The sequence below is a fragment of the Aotus nancymaae genome, unplaced genomic scaffold (genome assembly GCF_030222135.1).
Source record: "Aotus nancymaae isolate 86718 unplaced genomic scaffold, 86718_ANA_hifiasm-v0.15.2.pri h1tg000102l, whole genome shotgun sequence".
Classification (NCBI taxonomy): domain Eukaryota; kingdom Metazoa; phylum Chordata; class Mammalia; order Primates; family Aotidae; genus Aotus; species Aotus nancymaae.
The window spans coordinates 363,416-378,788 of record NW_026988517.1 but is presented as its reverse complement, the minus strand read 5'-3'; the positions used below and the strand labels follow the sequence as shown (position 1 = coordinate 378,788).

Genomic DNA, 15,373 nt, shown 5'->3' with positions numbered 1-15,373 from the left:
CCTCTCAAAGTGCTGGGATTACAGGCGTGAGCCATCTCACCCAGCCTTCATCTCTATTTTCCTGTGTTGTTAGCTTTTTTCTTTTTTTTTTTTTAAGGAGTGAGAAGAGATATGTGGACACTGATTCACACTCATCTAAGAGAATAAATATAGTTCCAGTAGCTATTATGTGTGAGGCACTGCATTTGGCCCAGAGGAGGATAAATTAGTAAGCAAAATAAGGCTCTCTCTGCCTTCACAGAGGTCCTAAGCTATCCAGGAAGATTAATGTGATGGACTGAGTATTCGTGTTTTCCCCAAATTCATATGTTGAAGCCCTAAGGCCCATGTGATGGTGTTTGGAGATGAGGTCCTTGAGAGATAATTAGGTTTAGAGGAGGTCATGAGACTATGGTCCTCCTGATGGGATTAACATCATTCTAAGAAGAGGAAGAGACCAGAACTCTCTTTCTCCATCTTGTGAAGATAAACTGAGAAGGTTGCTGTCTGCAGGAGGGTAAGGGAGCCCTCATCAGACTCTGGATCTGGTGGTACCTTGAAATTGGACTTCCCAGCCTCCAGAACTGTGAGAAATAAATGTCTGTTGTTCAAGCCATCTAATCTATTATATTTTGTTGTGGTGTCCTGAGCTGATGAAGACAATTGCCAAGTAAACAGACAACACAATGCTGTGTAACTGCAGGCCAGTTTAGGATGCCAGAGGATCACAGGGAAGGAACACCTAATTTAAACTCTAGGAATCAGGAGAAACTTCTTAGAGGCAAGGTCAGGAACAGCAGACCCTGACTCCACCTGGTAATACAACAACTATCTCTTTCCTACAGCAAAAATACTACTACTACTACTAGTAGTAGTAGTAGTAGTAGTAATAGTAACAGTAATGGTAATAATTATAGCACATTGAGGGCTTGTTCTAAGCATGTTATATCCATTAGTTCATTTAATCTTTTTTTAAAGAAAAAAAAGGAATAAAGAAAGAGAGAAAGAAAAAAAATAATGAAAAAGAGGAAGAAAAAGGAAGAGAAAGAGGGAGAGAGAATGGGAGTATTGCTTTATTGCCCAGGCTAGAATGCAGTCTAAAAATGGGAATTGAAAACCTCTTTTATGCCAATAATTGTGCTTAACAATGGAGACAGAAAGGAATAAGGGAAGAAAATAACAAACAAGCAGCCAACCAATATTTCATTTACTGCCATTTGATGCTAGCTGGCTGTCTTGCCCATTAGTTGATGTAAGTTCTTCATTATGTTAATGCTGTTTACTTTTTGATATATTTTTGGAAAGGCTGATACTGATTGTTCCTTTATATGTGTAGTTCTTCTTTCAGAAGCTCTTATAAAGCAGGTCTGGTGATGGTGAAATCTCTGAGTACTTGCTTATTCACAAAAGATTTTATTTTTCCTTCACTTGTGAAGCTTAGTTTGGCTGGATATGAAATTCTGCATTGAAAGTTCTTTTCTTTAAGGATGTTGAATATTGGCCCCCACTCTTTTCTGGCTTGTAGGGTTTCTGCTGAGAGATCTGCTGTAAGTCTGATGGGTTTCCATTTGTGGGTAACCTGACCTTTCTCTCGGGCTGCTCTTAGTGTTTTCTCCTTCATTTCAACCCTAATGAATCTGAGGATTATGTGCCTTGGGGTTGGTCTTCTTGAGGAATATCTTTGTGGTGTTCTCTGTATCACCTGGAGTTGAATATTGTCCTGCCTTACTAGGTTGGGAAAGTTTTTCTGAATAATATCCTGAAGAGTATTTTCCAACTTGGATTCATTCTCTTCGTCACATTCAGGTACACCTATCAAATGTAGATTAGGTCTTTTCACATAGTCCCATATTTCTTGGAGACTTTGCTCATTCCTTTTTATTCTTTTTTCTCTAATCTTGACTTCTCATTTTATTTCATTAAGTTGGTCTTCAACCTCTGATATCTTTTCTTCTGCTTGATCAATTCGACTGTTAAAACTTGTGCATACTTCATGAAGTTCTCATGTTGTGTTTTTCAGCTCCATTAATTCACTTATATTCCTCTCTAAATTGTCTATTCTCGTTAGGATTTCATCAAACCTTTTTTCAAAGTTCTTAGTTTATTTGCATTGGTTTAGAACAAGTTCTTTTCATTCACAGAAGTTTCTTATCATCCACCTTCTGAAGACTACTTCTGTGAATGGAAAGCACTCGTTCTCCATCAGTCCTTGTTCCATTGCTGATGAGGAACTGTGATCCCCTGTAGAGGGAGAGGCATTCTGATTTTGGGTATTCTCAGCTTTTTTATGCTGGTTTCTTCCCATCATTGTAAATTTATCCACCTGTCGTCTTTGTGATTACTGACTTTCAAATTAGATCTCTGAGTGGATGTCCAACTTGTTGATTCCCAGCACCGAAATCTGAGCAATCCACTATGCCGGCCAAAACAGTGGTGTTAAGATTGATGGTGCTTTTCTGCCTGGGAATCTCCAGTCTAGCTCCCTTCTTGAGTCCGTCCTTCAATCAGCTGAATAGGTGACTCTGTCTTCCTGGAGCTCCAAACAACATCAGCCAAAAGGGGACACTGTCCTGCTCACTCTGCACCAAGAACTGCTGTGCTGAGGTGCCAGCAAAACCGCTGCGCCGGCAACAAGAGTCGTGCTAGTGACCTGTGGGGCTCCTCCACTGGGAATCTCCTGGTCAGTGAGCAAGAAAAATTCATCTGAAAGTGTGGCATCCTCTCGTTCTCTGCACTTTCACTGAGAGCTACAATCCCGAGCTGCTAGTGATCAGCCATCTTGGATCTCTCTCCCACTTTTTTTCTTTCTTATTGATTTATGAATGATCTTTACATATTAAGCAGATGAACTTTTTTTCTTTAGTAAGAGTTGTAAATAGCTTTTTTCCCCAGTTTCTTATTTGTCTTCTGATTTTGTTTATGTTGTCACTTTTGGAAAATTTTTTTTTGTTTATGAGGTTTGTTTTTTATATTTATGTTACCAGAAACTTAAACTAAGGTGGAGAGAAAGAGAAATGTTTGAAATACATGCTGTGTGTGTGTGTGTGTGTGTGTGTGTGTGTGTGTGTGTGTGTGTAGCAGGTAGAATGGAAAGAACAGGAAGTATTTTTTGAAGCTTTATTAATAGGTGACTTTTGAAGTCTTTTCAGAGGACTGAGCAATGGAGGCCTGAAAACAAGCTTTAGATACCACAGTTCAGGGACAGGAGAAAAAACATGGAATTAAGGAGATAGAAAAGGAGCTATCTGGTATGGCAAATGCCACTGGAAAGGGCAGTGGGTGTCCCATGGTTGAAGGCTGTCAAGGCCTCCAGAATCAGCCTTCCTTCCAGTGGCCTCAGTCCCAGCCACAGTCCTGCGTATCTGAGACTGGCAGATGAATGGTTAATGTCATTGACTCTGGGCCTTCTCTTGTATTTTAAGGCAGGGTGTTTACAAAGCGCAATTCAGTAAATAATTAATCTTATAGAATTGATGTAAAATCTTAATCATAGCAGCTGGGCAGTGTCTTATTTCTGTAATCTCAGCACTTTGGGAGGCCGAGGTGGGTGGATCACTTGAGATCAAGAGTTTGAGACCAGCATGGCCAACATGGTGAAATCCTGTCTTTACTAAAAATACAAAAAATTACCCAGGCATGGTGTTGTGTGCCTGTAGTCCCAGCTGCTCGGGAGACTGAGACAAGAGAATCACTTTGACCCAGCAGGCAGAAGTTGTAGTGAGCTGAGACTGCACCAGTGCACCCCAGCCTGGGCAATAAGAGTGAAACTCTGTCTAAAAAACAACAACAACAACAACAACAACAACAACCTTAATTGTAGCAGCAACCTTTTACATATTAACATTCTCCCCTCATCCTCTCCTTTCTCTGTATTTTTGATAAAGTGCCCATCTAGAGGCTTCAGGGCATGTGTGCATTCTGAAGGATGCATTTGACTTTGAAAGCCCATCTGAGATTGCAAATCTCATCTTGGCTGAGAACTGTGAGGCTGCCCTGGCTCTTCATCTCTATAGGGGAGGCCGCCTTTTGCAAGGTAACCCTCTTTCTCTTCAAAGGTAAAAATACCAGAAATACTGAAAACCAGAAGTGCCTGCAATGTCCAATAATGCAGGAAACAATGTCTCCTATTTATTCAATTCAGAAATGGGAGACATGCAATAATCTCTTCGATTTGTTTTCCTAGTACATAATTTTCTTAAATGTTATAACTGTGTCAATAAAGAATAGATGTATATTGAAGCTGTTTTTTACCATAGTAAGAGTATCATCTGAATTTTGTTTGTTTGTTTGTTTTTTGAGACAGGGTCTTCCTCTGTCACCCAGGCTGGAGTGCAGTGATGCAATCTCGGCTCACTGCAACCTCCACTTCCTGGGCTCAAGCAATCCTCCCACTTCAGTCTTCCAAGTAGCTGGAACTACAGGTGCATGCCACCATGTTCCCTAATTTTTATTTTTATTTTTGCAGAGATAGAGTTTCACCATTGTTGCCCAGGCAGGTTTTGAACTCCTTTACTCTACACTGGGGCAACACTCAAGTGATCCATCCTCCTCGGCCTCCCAAAGTGCTGGGATCACAGGCATAAGCCTGGCCCTGAATTTTTTCAATGCATATTTCATCTTTCAAAATATATTTTTTCAAAAGGATTCTTTTACAAATATAAAAAAGCACTTATGAAAGACATTGGTCAACCCATCAATTTATGAGGAAACTACTAAGATGTTAAAACCAGTTTAAGGCACATTTGAGCAACTGGAGTTTAAATTGGCAATTTGATAAAGAATATCAGAGTAAATTCACTAGGTTAGTTGCAGAACTGACTGACATCCAACAAGGCAATGGGCCCCAAGCTTTGGAAATATCTTTTCTACTGGACAGAAATGATTTACATCTCTCCCTGACGTGAAGCTACAAATGACTCAACGCAACTTCACAGAATATGAGCTCTGAATAAATAGTACATAATGAAGTCAAACAACAATATACTCTATCATAAAATTAATCTTTGGAAGACCCTTTTAAATGTGGCATCTTAGGACATTGCAAGAAAATGCATGTGCACCTTACTTATTCTTATTGTATTCTTGACCTTCTTTTCAGGTTGCAGAACATTTTTCTTAACACTCCTAAGACCCATCTGACTTTACTGAGAGTATAGGAGGCAACAGATAAAGCAAGACAGATATTTTTGCTTTTGTTCAGCCTGAGTGACTTTCCTCAAACATGAATTAAATGACACAGTAGTGGTATCATTTGTGCTGCACCATTTTAAGGGTAATATATATAGCATATCATTTGAGGATCAAAATTATCTCCAGTCATCAACATACCAGATTAAATTTTGGTCAGAGAAATGTGTCATGCTTCTAACATTTTTAGAAGTTTTTTGCTAACAGTGATTTTTAAAAAAAATTTCTTTACACTGTATCAAACCTTATTTAAGCTCCAGCTGTTTTTCCTGCCTCCTATGCCTTAGAACGTTGAGCCCTCTTTGAACAGTCTCTTCAATATATGGGCACATCTTACTATGTGTTCTTTATTTTCTCAGGTAATACATGAAAATTACCCCAGTGTAGAGTAAAATGTAACTGAGTGGTATAGTATGAAAAGCAAGCCTGTCTTCCACCTCTTATCCTCACTGTATTATTTCTCATTTCCAGAGGCAACCTACAGTTATCATTTTCTTGTGTATATTCTCCTAGAAATATATATATATACTGTATTGGTTAACTATTATTATGTGACAAATTACCCTCCAAACTTAGTTGCTTATAGCAGTACATTTGTTATCTAATAGTTCCTGAGGGCATTCAAAAGCAGCTTAGCTGGGCGGTCTGTCTCAGGGTTTCCCATGAGGCTACAGTCTTGTCTGGTGGTTTGACTGGGGCTTGCAGATGTGCATCTATGACGGTGCACTCACAAGGCCATTGGTGGGAGACCTCAAGTCCCAAGGTGGACCCCTGATAGCTCAGCAGGAACCTTTGAAAGGTGGTCACTGACTGTTGCAGCTCTTTTATGCAGTCACAAAGCCTTGGCCCTGAGTTTAGTGATTCTATTGACTGTGAGTTATGTTGCCTTCTTTTCTTTTCTTCTTTGACTTTTAAGTTCAGCAGTACATGTGCAGGATGTTCAGGTTTGTTACTTAGGTAAACGTGTGCCATGGTAGTTTCCTGCACAGATCATCCCATCACCTAGGTATTAAGCCCAGAATTCATTAGCTAGTCTTCCTGATGCTCTCCCTCCTCCCACCCCACCCCCAATAAGTTGTGTTGTTTTCTGTAAAGTGATATCTATTTTTTATTTTCTTTCTTCTTTTTTTTTCTCTTTTCTTTTTTTGATACAGAGTCTTAATCTGTGGTCCAGGCTAGAGTGCAGTGGCATGATCTGGGCTCACTACAACCTCCGCCTAGCAGGTTCAAGTGATTCTCATTCCTCGGCCTCCAGAATACCTGGAATAGCTGGGATTACAGGCATATACCACCACGCCAAGCTGATTTTTGTATTTTTAGTAGAAACAGGCTTTCACCATGTTGGCCAGGCTGGTCTCAAATTCCCGACTTCAGGTGATCTGGCTGCCTTGGCTTCCCAAAGTGCTGGGATTACAGTCATGAGCCACTGTGTGTGGCCCCTATTGTTTCTTTTAAAGTGTTTTATGCACATACGTGGAACATTTCATTCCCATGAATGGGATTAAATCTGTATATTTAACTCCTAGCTTAGCTACTTTTCCAAATCCACAAAGCCATGTCTATCATATTCTTTTTATTGGCTGTGAGGTATTCCACTGTAAGAATGCACTGTACTTATTAAAACTGTTTCTCTTGTTTTTGTTTGTTTGTTTGTTTTGGTTTGGTTTTTTTGCTATTCCAAGGAAGACTGGCATATTTTCTATTATATTTCTTTACTCCACTGTGTGAGGATGTTAGAAATATAAATTCCTGGGAAAACCTGTAGGCCAAAGGGCTGTGTAATTTTTGTTTTGATTGACACTGACAAATTACTGTATGGAAGGGTTATTCCAGTTCAGATGGGCAAGAACCTATTTCTCCCCTAGTCAGGTTGCTGGGTTTTTGTTTTTCTTTCCTTCACTTACAGTTCTCAATTTTACCATGCTTGATCTCTGCTGCAAATAAACACAAAATCATCTGAAGTTAGGTTTGCTTCTCCTAAGAGTTGAAGGTGGAGAGTATTCCTCTGCAAAACCAACCTGTTCCCAGGGGAAAAATCAATTGCATTGTTCAGTCTCACAAACACTGAGAACTGAAGCCATGCTACTCTGAGTAAATTTGGTTAAACTTTGGCTTGTTCATTCCTGATTGTTGTCCATATGGAAGTTTAACAGTGCTTATTCCTCAGGGTTATGTTTTTGAAGGTTAAATCTCTGTGTAGCATAATGTGTAAAAAGCACTAGCACCATTGTCAATAAGAAGACCTGCCCTGTGCACCATGAGCTTTTCACTTACCAAGGTGTCGGGGACTTTCTCTGCAACAGTTGCGGATGTTGAGTTGCCCTACTCTGTGGCTAACTGGCTGTATGATAGTTCATTCTATGCATACACTATGCATTTCTTAGACAGCCTTCTATTGATTAAACTGTAATTTAAAATATATAGCAGTTATTGACTTTAATTTTTTTTCAGATAGTACTTTTATTTTTTTATTTTTATTTTTAAACAAAAAAATCGAAAATTTATTATGTAGGAATGACAACAATAAATTTAAATGCCAACATGTGTATTCCCTGTGGCATTTTTTTTATTGTATTTTAGGTTCTGGGGTACAAGTGCAGATCATGAAGGGTTGTTTTATGGACACTTACATGGCAAGGTGGTTTGCTGCCTCCATCCCCCATCACCTATATCTGGCATTTCTTCCCCACCAACTGTCCCTCCCCTAGCCCCCCTCAACAGACCCCAGTGTGTGATGCTCCCCTCCCTCTGCCCATTTGTTCTAATTGTTCAATGCCCATCTATGAGTGAGAACATGCGATGTTTGATTTTCTGTTCCTGTGTCAGTTTGCTGAGAATGATGGTTTCTAGATTCATCCATGTCCCTAAAAAGGACACAAACTCATTGTTTTTTTTATGGCTGCATAGTATTAAATTACTTATGGAGGTGACTTGGAAACTAGGTAAAAATACAAAGAAGATAATATGGCACCTGCAATTTTGCCACCCAGAGATGACCACTGTGTGTGTGTTTTTGTTTTTTATTCAAAATTGACTTTGCAAAAGAGATATACTTTTACAATATAAGCTTGCATCTTCTTTTTAATAATATCTGTAGGCCAGGCTTGGTGCCTCATACCTCTAATCCCAGCACTTTGGAGGCCAAGGCAGGCAGATCACTTGACGTCAAGAGTTTGAGACCAGCCTGGCCAACGTGATGAAGTCCCTGTCTCTATGGAAAATACACACACACACACACACACACACACACACACACACACACACACACAAAATAGCTGGATGTGGTGGTGGGTGCCTGTAATCCCAGCTACTTGGGAGGCTGAGGCAGGAGAATCGCTTGAACTTGGGAGGCAAAGGTAGAAGTGAGCTGAGTTCATGCATCTGCACTTCAGCTTGGGCAGCAGAATGAGACTCCATATCAAAAAAAATTTATATATTAAAACAAATATATTTTATATATTTATTTATGTATATTTGTATCTATATATTTATTACATATAAGATATTAAAAAATTTTTATGGAGTATTTAGTATGAGCTAAGCACTTTGATAAATGCTTTGAATGAAGAAATGTTGCTGTATCTGACTCTTGCTCTGTAGTTTGTGTGTATATCTTAAAGATTGCAATCATAGTATACTTATAATTTAGTAACCTACTTTGCAACATGTTAGATTGTATATATCTCCTCTGTCACTGAATGTTCTTCTGCAGCATAGTTATGAATGGTCATGTCTTATTTCCATTTTTCCCCTCAGTTATAAACAATGTGATGAACAGGGTTTTGCATCAACCTTTGGAGCCCACTTTCTTTAGGATTTTCCAGAATTACCTTGCAGAATCAAAGAGTATATGCACCTTTAAAGCTTTTGATACATATTGTCAGTAATAACTAGTCACATTTATGTAACTGTGTATATTAAATACTGCTAAGTAAAACATTAACAGCTTGGACAAGTGGAAGTTTGCTTTTTGGTTTAAAATCAGTATTTGCTGAGCAAATAAATAAAATAGCTAAGTAGTATATGAAAATAATGGAAAATAGCACATTATCAACATTAATACACATTACAGATATATTGCAGGTATAATGCAAATTTTTTGTTTTATTGAGATGGAATCTGGCTCTCGTCACCAAAGCTAGAGTGCAATGGCTCGATCTTGGCTCACTGCAACCTCTGCTTCCTGGGTTCAAGCAATTCTCCTGCCTCAGCCTCCTAAGTAGCTGGAATTACAGGCATGCGCCACCATGACCAGCTAATTTTTATATTTTAATAGAGATGGGGTTTTACCATGTTGGCAAGGTTGGTCTTGAACTCCTGACTTCAGGTGATCCACATGCCTTGGCCTCCTGAAATGCTGGGATTACAGATTTGAGCCACCGCACCCAGCCCGAAAATGTTTTAAAGAATGATGTCAACTTTCATTCTTTCAGTTATGGACCAATTACTATATGAATGTCAAAGTAACACATGGTATTTATTTCTCCTTCTTGAGCATGTCTGTAAAATATTTTTGACATGCATACCAATCCATCATTTCAAGTGTATAAGAACAGAACTTTATAGGTGTCCTTAACTGAGACGGAATAGAACCTGTTCACAGGTAGTATGCTTTCTGGGCTCTTGCCTATATTCCCTAAATGGCACACAAGGAAAAACTTACGAGTTAATTTGATGCTGGCCGAGAGTATGGTAATGAAGCTCTTCTGTTTCTTTTTAAGAATATGCTTTAGGCTTGAACCTAAGGAGGAATCAGATAGGGTCGGGTGGCTGATTAAGAAGCCACATTTAGGAAACTATGATTTTCTGTTTATCTCAGCAAAGCTGGGATAAAAGACAAAATTCTAGCACAAGCACTGATTTATGAATAAGACTAGTTACTGGGTGGCTCTGAGTCAACCCCCTTGGAAAATAGCTGTGTACCACTCTTTATCCTCAGTGCATTTCAGCAAATGCTGTTTGAGGACCTAACTTTGAATAGCCATGACTTTAGAGCAAGGGGTACAGACATAAATAAGAGAATCTTCCAGTCTACAAATAAAACCCAAGACCTTATGATACATGGCATGACATAGAAGGGAAAGAATTTACTTCTGAGAGACTTGGAGAAGACTTCAGAAATGAGGGGATGACTGAGTAGGGTTTTGAAAAGTGAATAAGAGTTTGCAGTTATATGCTTGAAAAATGAAAAACAGAAGTACCATAGGATCCAGCCATCCCACTTCTGGGTATATGTGCAAAGGAAATGAAATTCGTGTGTGAAAGAGATCTGCAACCCCATGTTCACTGCAGCACTATTCAAAATAGCCAGGACTGGAATCAACCTGTGTCCACTGATGGTAAATGGATACAGAAAATGTGGTGTATATATATGTAATGGAAAAGGAAGGATATTCTGTCATTTGTAGCTATATGAATGAGCCTGGAGAACATAATGCAAAACACAATAAGCCAGGCACAGAAATACAAACACCACGTGGATCTCACTTGCTTGTGAAATCTCAAAAGTCAAATAGAGGCAGAGGTTAGTAGGATGGCTACCAGGTGCTCAGGATTGGTCAAAAAGTACAAAATTTCAGTTAGGAGGAAAACATTCAAGATCTGCTGCATAGCATGGTGATGGTAGTAAGTAATAATGTATTGTATACTTGAAAATGCTAAGAGAGGGGCCAGGTGTGGTGGCTCACACCTGTAATCCCAGCACTTTGGAAGGCTGAGGTGGACAGATCACTTGAGGTCATGAGTTTGAGACCAGCCTGGCCAACATGGTGAAACCCTGTCTCTATTAAAAATACAAACACTAGCTAGGCGTGGTGGTGGTGCCTGTAATCTCAGCTACTTGGGAGGCTGAGACAAGAGTAGCACCTTGAACCCAGGATGCTGAGGCTGCAGTGAGCCAAGATAGAACCACTGCACTCCAGCCTAGGCAACCAAGTGAGACTCTGTCTCAAAAAATAAAAATTAAAAATTAAATTAAATTTAAAAATTGCAAGAGAGTAGTAGGTTTTAAGTGTTCTCATCACAAATAAATGATAAATATGTGAGGTAATACATATGTTAATTAGCTTAATTTTTTTTTTTTTTTTTTTTTTTTTTTTTTTTTTAAGAAATGGAATCTTGCTGTGTTTCCCAGGCTGGTCTCAAACTCCTGGGCTGAAGCAATCCCCACATCTTGGTCTCTCAAAGTGCTGAGATTACAGGTGTGAGCCACTGCGCTTGGCCTAATTAGCTTGATTTAGCCATTCCACAATGTAGTGATAATTTAAAACATCATGTTGTACACCATATATATACACAATAACAAAAAGAGAGTTTGCAAAAATATTTTCTCTACATCATGCCATAGCAGAGTACTTCTAGAATTTTTCACTTGCAATCATGGGTGAATTTATAATAGCCTTTTTTTGAGACAGAGTGTTACTCTGTCACCCAGGCCAGAGTGCAATGGCACCATCTTGGCTCACTGCAACTTCTGCCTTCCAGTTTCAAGCAATTCTACCACAGCCTCCCAGGTAGCTGGGATTACAGGCATGCACCACCATTCCCAGCTAATTTTTGTATTTTTAGTATAGACAAAGTTTCACCATGTTGGCCAGGCTGGTCTTGAACTCCTGACCTCAAGTGATCCACCCACCTCAGCCTCCCAAAGTGCTGGGATTACAGGTATGAGCCACTGCACCCAGCCTTATAATAGTCTTTTGCCATTAAGGCTAACATGCTACTTATTTAAAACTTTATTTTCTTAACAATAGAATGAGCATTGAAAAAATAGAAAACTAAATGAAATATCCCATATTCCCTTCTAAGTACTAATTTCTGGATACATGTATTTAAAACTTCTTTAGTATAAAACATGGTGAAACTAGCTCTCACGAGGTCTGCCTTGTACCAGAATGTCATATATAGTCTCACCAGTCAGCTAATTAATATGATCTCCATTTCACAGATGATATAGCAGAAGGGTCAGAGAAACTGAGTAAGTTGCACAAAATCATGCCTCTTGTAGGTGGAGAACCAGGATTCTAACCTGGGGCTGTCTGGAGTGAAAGTCCTATGATTTTTCCAAATAGGTCAAATTAGCTTTGACAATATGGTTATTGCTGCTGGGCTGATTGAGTTTGCTGAAAGGGCTGTCGTCTTAAGTACTAAATATGCTCACACCTTTTAAACAACCTCGTTGATAGTGTGTATCTTTTAGGTGTCTATTTTTCTGTCTTTGGCAATTTCACTGAAAAAGACTTTCCTATTATTTTCCTTAGCCTTCTTCAGTAGCAGTTTTTATTGGGGGAACATTCCATATATGGTTTGGCTTTGTCCCCACCCAAATCCCATCTTGAATTATAGTTCCCACAATTCTCATGTGCTGTGGGAGGGACCTGGTGGGAAGTCATTGAATCATGAGGTGGGCCTTTCCCGTGCTAGTCTCATGATAGTGAATACATCTCACATGATCTGATGGTTTTATAAAGGGGCGTTTCCCTGCCCAAGCTCTCTTGTCTTGTCTGCCACTATGTGAGACACGCCTTTCACCTTCTGCCATGATTGGGAAGCCTCTCTAGCCATGTGGAACTATAAGTCCATTAAACCTCTTTCTTTTGTAAATTGCCCAGACATATCCAATTGCCATACCAATTGGATATGTCTTTATCAGCAGCTTGAAAATGTTCTAATATAGTCCCTTTGTGGCATTAGAGTGTATCAGTTCCCACTGCTGCTGTAATAATTTACCACAAATCCAGTGGCTTCAAGCATCACAAATTCCTCACCTGACCTCCAGTTCTGGAGAATAATTGCTCCCAGAGATGTCCGAATCCTAATTTCCAGGACCCTTGAGGCTATGACCAGGGAGCTGGATCTGGAGGTTGGAAAGCTGAAGTGGGTCTCCCAGGCTGAACTTAAGGTGTCCGCAGCTGCACTCCTTCATGGAAGCTCTTAGGGAGAATCTGGTTTCTCATCTTTTCCAGCCTTGAGGGGCACCCACATGTCTTGGCTCATGGCCCTCCTCCATCTCCAGAGCCATCGGGCTGGTGGGTTCTTCCTCACTCTGAATTTGACTGTCTGGCCTCCTTCTTTCACTTATTTCTTTCTTTTTATTTTGAGATGGAGTCTCGCTCTTGTCCCCCAGGCTGAAGTTCAGTGGTGAGATCTCAGCTCACTGCAACCTCCGCCTCCTGGGTTCAAGCAATTCTCCTGCCTCAGCCTCCGGAGTAGCTGGAATTGCAGGTGCCTCCCACCATGCTTGGCTAAGTTTTGTATTTTTAGTAGAGATGAGGTTTCACCCTGTTGGCCAGACTGGTCTTGAACTCCTGACCTCAGGTGATCCGCTCACCTTGGCCTCCCAAAGTGCTGGGATTACAGGCATGAGCCATTGTACCTGGCCTCCCTCTTTCACTGGTAACAACCCCTGTTGTTATGTTGAGCCTGTCTGGATAGTCTGCCAAAATGCCCTCCCCTGTCACAGCCTCATGTGTCCTGGGAATTAGGATGTGGACATCACTGGGAGCAATTATTCTCTCTTCCACAGATTCATGTCCTTCCCATATGAGAAAAATCTTCATTCTGTCACAACATCTCCCAAAGCCTAGACCCATCACCCATGGTGAACTCTCTCTGCTGGGTGGGCATTTCTGTGTCTTTTTGGAAAAGTTCTTACAGGTCTATAATAAGAAATTCCAACAACATAAAGTGTTACAGAGTGAAAAGTAAGTCTCACTCCCATCCTAGATCTTTTTGTTTTGTTCTGTTGTTGTTTGTTTTTTGAGACAGAGTCTTGCTCTATTGCCCAGGCTGGAGTGCAGTGGCATGATCTTGACTCACTGCAACCTCCGCCTTCTGGGTTTAAGTGATTCTCATGCCTCAACCTTCTGATTAGTGGGATTACAGGTGTGTACCACCACACCTGGCTAATTTTTGTATTTTTACAAAAATAGAGATGGAATTTTGCCATGTTGCCCAGGCTGGTCTCAAATTCATGGCCTCAGATGATCCGCCCGCCTTGGCCTCCCAAAGTGCTAGGATTACAGGTGTGAGCCTCTGTGACCAGCCTATCCCAGATCTGTAGCCTTCGAAGTCCCTTCCCCAGAGGTGACAACAGTTATTTTCTGTACTGTCACAGATGTTCTGTGCATAAAGAAATGTGTGCTTATGGTTTTTGTTTTTGTGCAAGAATCTTTTGTTCACCAAGATGCACTTTTTTTGGCCAGTCTTTCTGTGTGAGTACACACACACACAGCTCCAAAAATAAGAGTTGGTCTTCACCAATGCACACAACCTACAGGCTACTTCTCAAATTGTGCTACTTTTAGCCTTGCTGGAGCCATACGTATTATTGTTGGGCTCAATATCTGGCGCCTCAATTTATAGCAGTGGAATTCTAGGGTGCGAGTGAACTAGATAGAGAAAAAGAAGACAAGATCTGCTAATTTACATGACAAAAACAATTCAAAGCCCTATAAAAGAAAAGATCAGTTTCTTCTCCTTTAAGTATTTTGATAGAAACAGTTTGTTTGAGAAATCTAACTGGGTGAACTCCAGTTAGATCTGGTCTACTGGGTGATTTGTTGGCAATAGTCTCTTGACATTTTTAGTTAACTTTGGGAGCCCTTTCAGGGAGTCACTTTTGATGAGCACATCATTCAGCCTGGGATGGACAGGCCTAATGCCCTGCCCTGCCCATCTGTGCTCATGAAATGTTCATCAAGGAGGCAGGGCATGGACTCACCTGCTGCCTCCCATCTGCACAGGGGCCTGTCACTTGGAAAACACATACTCCCTTTGCAAATTCCTTCCCACTTTATGCCCTCAGCACCTTGCATTATTTTGGCCCTCATCCTAGTTGTGCCTTTCATAATTCATCACCCCTGCTGTACTGAACAGTTTAGGATATCATCAAGGTGGTCTTGAGGATATCCACAAGGTGATGCCTCTCTCTCCCCTGTTTTCATCCCAAGCTAGCATGGTGCCTGCTGGTGATGATGAACAACAGGACTCATTTGGAGAGTGCTTTTTTTTGTCATGAATTTTAATGATTCCAGATTAGCCCATTTCCTAGGAATGATAAGCTTGGCTTTGATAGATGATGGCTAACAAAATTTTTTATTTGCTAAAGTTTAAGATGAATTAGTTGAAGGATAGCCCTGACAACACTGGTGGGGCCTCCCGTGATTGCTCTTGGTGCTGCGTTTATTGTAGTGATACCCATTCTGCT

General features: G+C 40.3%; 1 long non-coding RNA gene across 1 annotated transcript in view; it reads left to right on the top strand.

Annotated features, from left to right (window-relative positions):
• LOC135272000 (uncharacterized) overlaps nucleotides 1–15,373 on the top strand; it is a 33,491-nt gene that overhangs the window by 13,573 nt on the left and 4,545 nt on the right. The gene's annotated exons all lie outside the window — the stretch shown is intronic.